The sequence below is a fragment of the Apteryx rowi genome, unplaced genomic scaffold, assembly GCF_003343035.1.
Source record: "Apteryx rowi isolate R43461 unplaced genomic scaffold, aptRow1 scaffold_422, whole genome shotgun sequence".
NCBI lineage: Eukaryota > Metazoa > Chordata > Aves > Apterygiformes > Apterygidae > Apteryx > Apteryx rowi.
The window spans coordinates 538816-548200 of record NW_020450671.1 but is presented as its reverse complement, the minus strand read 5'-3'; the positions used below and the strand labels follow the sequence as shown (position 1 = coordinate 548200).

General features: G+C 39.8%; 1 long non-coding RNA gene across 1 annotated transcript; it reads left to right on the top strand.

Annotated features, from left to right (window-relative positions):
* The first annotated feature begins 1197 nt into the window (after window positions 1-1197).
* LOC112971019 lies at window positions 1198-8596 on the top strand. The gene is made up of 3 exons (XR_003255226.1): window positions 1198-1381; window positions 2470-2623; window positions 8522-8596. It is a non-coding gene; the product is annotated as an uncharacterized LOC112971019 (long non-coding RNA).
* Window positions 8597-9385: the final 789 nt, after the last annotated feature.

The window sequence follows — 9385 nt, the reverse complement described above, 5'->3', positions numbered from 1 at the left end:
GACTAACAGCCTTCCAGGATACCAGTCTTCTGGAATGTCCAAGCACTGATTTTGTGGTACATTACCCATAGGGCTTTAACAACATTGCCATAACATATGTAAGAAGATATAGTGATGTCTTCTGCAGAAGATGTTCCTGGCCTCTGAAAAGTCAAGAGCAGAAATTCCAGTTCTAGCCTTGAAATCTATTCTCAAAATACTATTTGGCCTATACTACCTATGGGCCTAATACTCATCATAAGCTGTGCTTCCATCAGGTGAGATAGATGCTATAGACTGTGTCTCCTTCAGAAAGTTACTCCTATTTCATCACTTGAACATCCAGTGATTTTTCACTGTATTCTGGATGCCTGTCCTCTTTCAGTTAGTCCTCCATAAAGCCACTCCCTTCTAGCCATTTTCAGGATCTTCAGGATTTTCAGATTCTTTAGAAACTTTTCCTGCAACTGATATTAATACATTCTTACCCAAATTAAGATCAAGTATAAGTCCAAAGCTACACTACACTACTGTGACAAACCCCTAGAGGGGCATCTAGGATTCTTTCAGATTCTGGGGTTAATTGCACTGAACTCAAGAGATCCTCATTTGTCAAGTATAAGAATTTATTAGAGCTAAGCAGTTCTACACATGACAGATACTGTACAACACTAAACAATTAACACCAGACAGTCTACAAGTATAACAAAGCTAAAAAGTATAGTAAAGCTAGAAATATAACAGAACTAAAAATAGCATACATATATCAGAGCTCTATGGTTAAGCCACAGATGCACAATACAATGACCATTCTCACCCTTTCCTTGTCCTTATGGGGCACACCTCCAGTATAGTTTTCCCCCACATTATTCTCACCACACCCAAGCTGCACCAAGATAATTCAGGTTCTCTCTGGCAGTTAGTGTCCCTGCTGATGGGTGAGTCATCAGGCCTGTAGGCCAGCTGATAGTGAACCTAAGCCCACCACAGAGGAGAGTGGCTTACTTGCTTTTACCCTTCCCAGGCTTAGTTCATTACCCAATCAAACAGTGCCAGACCATGGTTACACAACAGAACTAGTGGCCTCAGCTGATAACAATATGGTCAACAGATAAGAGTATGCATGGTCAACAAATAACCCAGTACAAACTTCCACAGTACCTAGATGCTTACAGTGTGAGTCTGCAGTGTCACTTTTCTTTTGCTGACTAGGTTCACTCAACACTCATGGGGTCATTGGAAGGCTATGGCAACCCCCACAGTGTGGTGACTCTGGCCATGTTGCACCCAGAGTTCCTAAACTCTTGGGGAGCACCCCAGAGCAAACCCCTCTTCTATGGGCTGCACCATCCTGAGTCCCATGCTTCCCTGTGTGGTGCCTGTCAACTACAACTAGAGAAAGGTAAATTGGGATGGATACAGATAATTTATTAACCAACATTCAGTCTCTTTTCTAACATCTAGCTTTACTAACAAAGTCTTTAAAGTGATTGCATAGGAGCCAAAACCATGCATGTTGCATCTAGATAAAGAATGTGCATAGTCCTTTCAATCAAGGAAGCAATTCAAAAATAGTAAATGACTTCTTGGGGGAAGCCAGAACACAATCCAAAGAGCATTGAGGAAGAATCAACCTTAGAAGAAATGTATCATGCTATACTATGAATATGTTAAAAATCATCAAAAAGTTCAGTGCACCCTGTGTATCCAGCATGTACCAAAGCAACAGGTAGAACCCTGTGGGTAGGAACATTTGCATGTTATTTAAGTGAATATTTTWAAAAAAAATTCATCATTTTAAAATAAAAAGATTATATATCCTGGGTTCTTGCAGAGATGCTCACAAGCATTCTCATGAAAACTGTTAATTAAAGAGTTAAATAAAATTAAAAATACTCTGGTCTTGTTTCAGACAGTCACTGCTCCTAAACTCAGCTGCTTAGATTCTCGTTTGGAGTAAGTTCATGTAGCTGTCGACATAGCTGCACTATGCTAATTTATCGCAGCTGAAGATCCGGCCTATGATGCTCTACTTTGAATCAAAATAATGATTTTGCCGGYACCTAAAATTCCTTATTATTCCATACACATTCCTTTCAATTAAACAGAGCAAATTCTCTTGGGGCAACAGAAGTGGACCTTAGGCTCAGGGAGAACTTGCAATTTTCTCCACAGTTCCCCTTCCTGGGGTGGCACTGTGGTCTGTAGGCTGTGTTGTCATGGCATGCCTRTGTTTCATTGTCTGTCTTTGTTGGTCACAGCAGTATGCACTGTTCATAGATGCACTATCAGTAACTTGTGGGGACAAAGCTGAGTAACAAAAAGGTCTGCTGCCACAGTGTAATTGATCCTCTGGAGTCCCGTACTCAACAAGCTACTGCACAAACAGCTGACTAATCTGCCAATGTATGCATATATCTTGATTTTCAACATGATCAATTGTCTGCTGGTATTTATATACTTAACTCTTAATTGTCCTTTGTCCTTTAGCAGAATTGAACTCTTCTTAACTCAGAATATCTTGGGAGCCACTATTCACTGTGAGCATATTTTTCCAGAGGACTGTCTRTTCCTTGACTCTTGACAAACCTTCYCTTCCATTTAAACATTACAGCGCAATACCTTCCCCTCACCTGAACGCAGAGTGAGTAATTTTGTATCAGCTATCCTCTTGAGTTCTATCTTTGTTATCCTTTATATATTACCTTCAGCAAACTTTTCTGAGTATATTCTCCATCATGAATAATTAAATTGCAAACAGTCTACATAAAACCTGTTGGACTGAAGCARGTCAAGTACTAAAAATATTATGAAAAGAAAATAAACTTTCCATTTTCTTGGTATAGATCTGACCTTTGGTGTATAATAACCACATACTGTGACAGATGACCTGAGCTGTAAACCTCTCTATATAATAATGATAGATTTGTTTAGATTTTTTCTGACATTAGGCAAGCTATGTAATGATAAAAATATTGTTAATATGGAAGGCACATTTTGGCATTTTCTTGAGAAAACAAGATATGTTTGTTTCTCCTTTCATATAGCACTAATAAAATAGATGGATGTTTTGTGCCTGTAGTCATGATTCATAAATGGGTAGTACTGTTATTCAAAATAGGCTACTATTTTCACAATTAAAATGCAATAATGTTTCCTGAATTTGGTAGAACTTTGTRTGAAAAGAAACAGATATAGTTGAGGTCAGAGGAGAGCTCTTTTTTTCAGAAAAAGTGAGATCACAACAGTGCTGTATTCTTAATAGATATAGCATTATTGGAAGAATTTCRATCACAATAGCACTCCTGAGCCCATTAAAGTCAGCCTACAAATGATACACTATTTTTGAGGAGAAAAAACTTTTCTTTTTAATATATCTTTGGAAACACCAAATCAGCAAGAACCTGTCTTGGAAAACAGAATAAAAGGGGATGAAATGAGAATTACTAAACACTGAACTGAGTTGCACCTTTTTAAGTGTATGAAAATCAATAGCACAAAATACAAGGAATATAAAAAGATAATTAGAGGCCAGGAGTTAAGGGGAAAAAGAGATATATGGATTACCAAAGTTAAATCATCATGTTGAATGAAGCCATAGATAATTTGATGAAACTGATTTTCTCTTCAGCAGACTAATTGAACTAGGACCGTAGAACTAGTTTATCTGTGGTCAGTAAAGCTTTGATAAGGTGCTACATGGAAAGATTTTAGTTAAAGCTGGAGAATTTGGAGACTGATTTTATGCAAAATGGAAGGCGAGCAGGAAGGTCTCTCAGAAAACAGTAGTGGGGACAGTTTTAGAGAGCATCTGGAGGCAGCTTCAAGGAAACTGACTCTCAGCCCCTTTGAATGTTAGTTTTTGTGTCACAATATTGTGCTGATAAAATGCTGACACAAAATTGGAATCTGTTATCCAGGCAGAAGACTGCAGACCTCATATAAGAAAGACACAAACCCAACCAAACGAAAGAGAAAACTGAATTACTTTAGAAACTGGAGTAATAGAAACAGGATGAAATTCAATCACACAAAATACCAGGGCAAACCTGTGATTATTCACAGTAAGAAGTTTTGTTTTAAGTTGTGTGGTCATCATCTCCATATGGCAAATGGGCAGAAAGTTGTTCTACCTAATCCACAGGCTGAGTTGGAGCTGTCAATGTTATTCAATTATATAAAGGGAAAATATGATACTGAACTGTATCAGAAGGCCTAGCAAAGACGGGAAGTGGAAGTTCTGCCGCGCAGGACCCTGATAAGATCTTTCCTTTGCCAAAATCTTGATCGGACATAGTCAAGAAAGATGAACTGAAACTGGAAGAGGCTATGAGAAAGGCTACTAAGGTGATTAGGAGAATGGAGAGCCTACTTTTTAATGGAAGAGCTTTGCTTGGTTAGCCAAGCAAAGAAAAGTTGAGAAAGAATATGAGTTTCTTTATAAATACCCAAAGAAAGGAGAAAATCTATTTAAACTAAAGAACAATTTTGGCACAAATGAGATTGATATAAACTAATATGAATATGTTTAGGCTGAAAATCAGATTAATGTTTCTAACCAATTGAGCATTCAGGTTTTGGATACGTTCTCCAAATGAGAGTATTAGGGTGAAACAATTTAGCTGTTTTTAAATTAAAACTTGATAAATGTATTAAAGAGATTATAAAATGTGGTATTGGTGACAGCAGGACTTAATGCCTGCTACCAACTTTGGCTGTTCCAGTTCTCTTTTCCTCAGTTTTTAGGAATTCAATTCACAAGTCTTCTATTCAACACACAAAGAATCACCAGCAATTTTAAATAGAGAAAATTTTCCTTCTAGAGCCCTTTTTGTAGTTTTGGTTTTACTAATTATACCATATTTTAGAATGTCAGTAGTCATTAAGGTTCAGATCTGCAAAGAGACTTTGAAATGGCAAAGGATAATTTTAAGGTATCCTGCTCCAGGTTTGGAATTTACAAACCTGATATAGGTATCCAAGAAGAGCGATTGTGCGTAAATACTGAGTTCTCTCCTACACTGCAAAGTTTAAACCACTATAATCCCACAAAAGAAAACTGTGTCTGATTCCTGGATGTAGGTGCCTATTTCACCTCTTAGGGTATAATTAGTTGACTTACCTGTTTCTTTTAAAGATCATGCACTGGAAATTGTGGTCATGAAGTATGGATGCCTTGAGTTTCTCTTTATTTTGGACCCCTGAAGTTCCTGTGGCTCTTGTCAGTGTGCAATTATTGGGATATAATTGTAAAAAGACATAGGGTTTGTTTTCTCTTCAATTCTTTTAAAATAGCAGAGTCATAATATTAGCTACATTGGAAGGGATGGTTGGATATCATCTTGTCCAACCCCTTGCTCAAAGCAAGGTCAGCTTCCACATTACATCATGGCTTTGTCCTTGGCTCCGGGCTTTGTCCTTTTGAATTCTGAAAATCTCTGAGGATGGAAATTCAACAGCCTCTCTGTTGTTGCTATATAACAGGTAACCTATTACAATGCTTAACAGCCCTCTTGGTGAAGACTTTTTTTCTTTTATCTAAATGTCGGGGCACTGCATGGGCCACGGACATCCTGGGACTGGGCCTCACCAATCAGGGCCCATCCTACTGTGCTGTGAGGGAGCAGGGCAGCCAGGGGCAGCTGAGACAGCCCAGAGCCCCCATTACCAGGTGAGTCCATGGTGATGAGTCGGGTCTGAGGCCAAGCCAGGAAGTCTAATCAGCAGTTCAAGGTCAGGATCAGGTCTGGTGATGGTACCCAGAGTCAGACACAGGCTGATGATCACCAGACAGGTTTGTAGTGGCAAGGCGGGTCTGAGGTCAGGACAGGAAGTCCAGCACTCAGGTCAGGATCAGGGTCCAGATTAACAGTGTATATGGTGAAGCAGAAGCATGCCTGCAACACAGCTGCAGTGTAGCTCAGGTTGGAGTCCAAGAACAAGAGTCTCTTCTAAAAGCAGCTCCCAAGTGAAGGGTGGGAGAGAACCTGCTGAGGTTTTGAGCAATTCTGAGCAGAGCTGTTTGTGGGGAGCCTCCACTTGGACTTCCAGTTTTTTTCATAACGGCTCCTATTAGTGAGCAGCTGTTGAACAACCAGCTTAACTCTAAGATGGGGAGGAGGGTGTTGGGCCCTGACACTAGCGGGAGTTTCTCTTGCTGAAACTGAGAGTAACTCAGGTCTCTCAGCATCTCCTCATATGTGACTTAGCCCCCTAAATACTGGTGGATCCCCACAGGACTCACTGCAGTTCATCAATGTCTTTCTTGAACTGGGGGGCCCAAAGTAAACACCATACTCCAGATGTGGTCTCACAGATGCTAAACAGAGGGGAATAATCACTCCCTTCAGTCTGAAGGCCATGCACAATGTGTCTCCATACGTGTTTAGCCTTCATTGCTGCAAGGGTGCACTGCTTACTCATGTTCAGCTTCTTGTTCCCAAGTACCTGCAGGTCCTTCCCTGCAAAGCTGCTTCCTACCCAGTGGGATCTCAGCTTTCATTGTTTCATAGGATTGTTGTACTCCAGGTGCAGGAATTTGCATTCACTTTGTTGAACTTCATGAGCATGTCAAAATCCCCCTCCAGCCTGTTGAGATCCCTCCACAGCATGCTGATATCCTGTGTAGGAGTTTAAAGTTCTTTCATTTCTTTTATAGTTCTTCATTTGCTTTCCTATGGGGGGTTGGTTTTATATTCCTCAGATTTAACTGATTTTATAAAGAAAAGTTTATTATTAAAAACAGCCCCACCCCACAAGCCCCAGATCAACAGCATCCAGACATTGTCTGCATCCGGAAATACAACCCATTCCTTCAAAATTCTCCACTCTCTATACTTATATCAAAACCCACCATGTACTGAGTTAAATAACAGGCAAACAAACTTGGAGAGAAGTACAGACAAGTAGTGTTTAGAAGTTGCATAAACTACTTACCATGAGGGTTTGTGAGGCTCAATTTTTGTTCAGCTAGACACACCCATTTTTTTGTAATCAAAAAGTCATAATTGCACTTCCCTCAGTACAAAAATAAAATCAATAATCTCCTAATTTGTACAATCAGTTACACTGACCAAGGAAATTCACTGATTTCATAGAGAGTGTTGGACTAGTACATACTAGTCTTTAAAAACAGGGACACACTTTTCTAGTGAAATTTCATACAATTCATTAGAACTAAATAGAATTTTAATTTGAAGCTCTTAAAATCTTAAGTTTGATAACTGTCTTCATTAGGTCATAGATAAATGCATTGGGAAAGCAAAAACTGGATGAGAGTTATTGGGATGTAAGGTGTTAGAGACTAGTAAGTTTAAGAAGGTATGAGACCCATAACTAACTCAAGAGACTGGTGATAGACAATTGTTTAGAAATGTATCTCAGTACATTAATTTCTGTACATCCTTTGACTTCTTTTAGTCTCTGTTAGTGAGTTTCTTTGGTTGGTTATGTTCTGACAACCTGCTGCTTTGTACCTCATTGTCTGTTTGTGTGTCACTTAAAACACTGCTCCAGTGGTTCAAGATTTTTTTCTGCTGTATATTTACCCTGTTTTCATTTCCACACTTCAGTATGTTGACCATCAACAACTGTTTGTGCCACTGCTAAATTGAGTCACTTGTGTTGTTATTTATGTTTATTACAAACTGTTATTTACACAGTAAGCTGTACCTTTGATTTACAGTGATCACGTTAATTGACTACATTTCACTGTGCACCTCAGCTGCCAGTAATTTGGCCATAAATTTTACAGAATTTATTCTTGTTTTACAATGTGGGAAGCCTGTTGGCCTTTTGTGAAACTATATGATCAATGGCATTCCACTAATTAGCTGGCAGCAATGCTAAAAATGGTATAGCCGTCGCTCTCCACTGTTAGGATAAAAAATGTCATTCCATCAATGTGCAAGCTTTGCACAGAAATCAAAGTCTCCTCTGGTGAAGCTATGACCCACATATCCTTCAAGGCAGCATATGAGGCTGCAGCCTTCTGCACCACCAGTCTCTGGTAAATGCATTAAATAAAGTAAAGATTCAACACACAAGCATTAAGGAAGTCCACTGAGTTGTGCATTATTCTGAAAGTTGCTGAACAGCAGAAGGTAAAGTAATCACTCAGTAGAGTCAAGATGAATAAAATAAAAGGCTATCTCATGTTACAATTGATTTCAATCTGCTGAAATATGCACTGTGCATTTTGATTAGCTTGGTAATGCAGTGTATGCTTCTACTAGGAGGGAGAAACCCAACATTTTATTGTACTTCTTTTGGCTGCCTATGCATTCATCAAAGCTTTCCTAATCTGCATTCTATTTCCTTTCATGCAATCAATGTGAACAATAGAGGGTGTTACCTTGCATTTCTATACTTTGTTCTGATTTGGTACTTTTGATCAACATAGTCTAGCAATGTTGCAGGTTAGGAAACATTTTGCTACTGCCATCAATTACATTGTTCAGTGACCTTCCTTCTCCCTGCTGTACTTTAGAAATACATGTATATATTTCAAGATTTTTTTCTGTCTACACTATTTGTTTTACAGAACACCACTCTGTGTGAAAATGAGAAATGGTAAACAACATCCTTAATACTTAAGATGAAGAAACCAATGGCTACTTACCTACCATTACATTGATGTACAGTTACTATTACAGTGAATATAAATAATAATAATAATACCATTAATCCTCTGTGACGTAGAGAACTAYTTACACAGCCTGAAGCACTGTGGTATGCATTACCAGTTCCTGGACTTGAGATTTTTACTCCCTCAGAAAGATGTGGTTTGATGATCACAGAATCGCTGAGGTTGGAAGGGACCTCTGGAGATCATCCAGCCCAACCCCCCTGCTCAAGCAGGGTCACCTAGAACACATTGCACAGGATTGCATCCAGGCGSGTTTTGAATATCTCCAGAGAAGGAGACTCCACCACCTCTCGGGGCAACCTGTTCCAGTGCTCTGTCACCCTCACAGTGAAGAAGTTTTTCCTCATGTTCAGATGGAACTGCCTGTGTTCCAGTTTGTGCCCGTTGCCTCGCGTCCTGTCGCTCGGCACCACTGAAAAGAGTCTGGTCCCATCCTCTTGACACCCTCCCTTCASATACTTGTACACATTGATAAGATCTCCTCTCAGCCTTCTCTTCTCTAGGCTAAAGAGGCCCAGCTCTCTCAGTCTTTCCTCATAAGAGAGATGCTTCAGTCCCCTCATCATCTTTGTAGCCCTTCGCTGGACTCGCTCCAGTAGCTCCATGTCTCTCTTGTACTGGGSAGCCCAGAACTGGACGCAGTACTCCAGATGGGGCCTCAGCAGGGCTGAGTAGAGGGGGAGAATCACCTCCCTCCACCTGCTGGCAACACACTTCCTGATACAGCCCAGGATACCGTTGGCCTTCTTGGCCACAAGG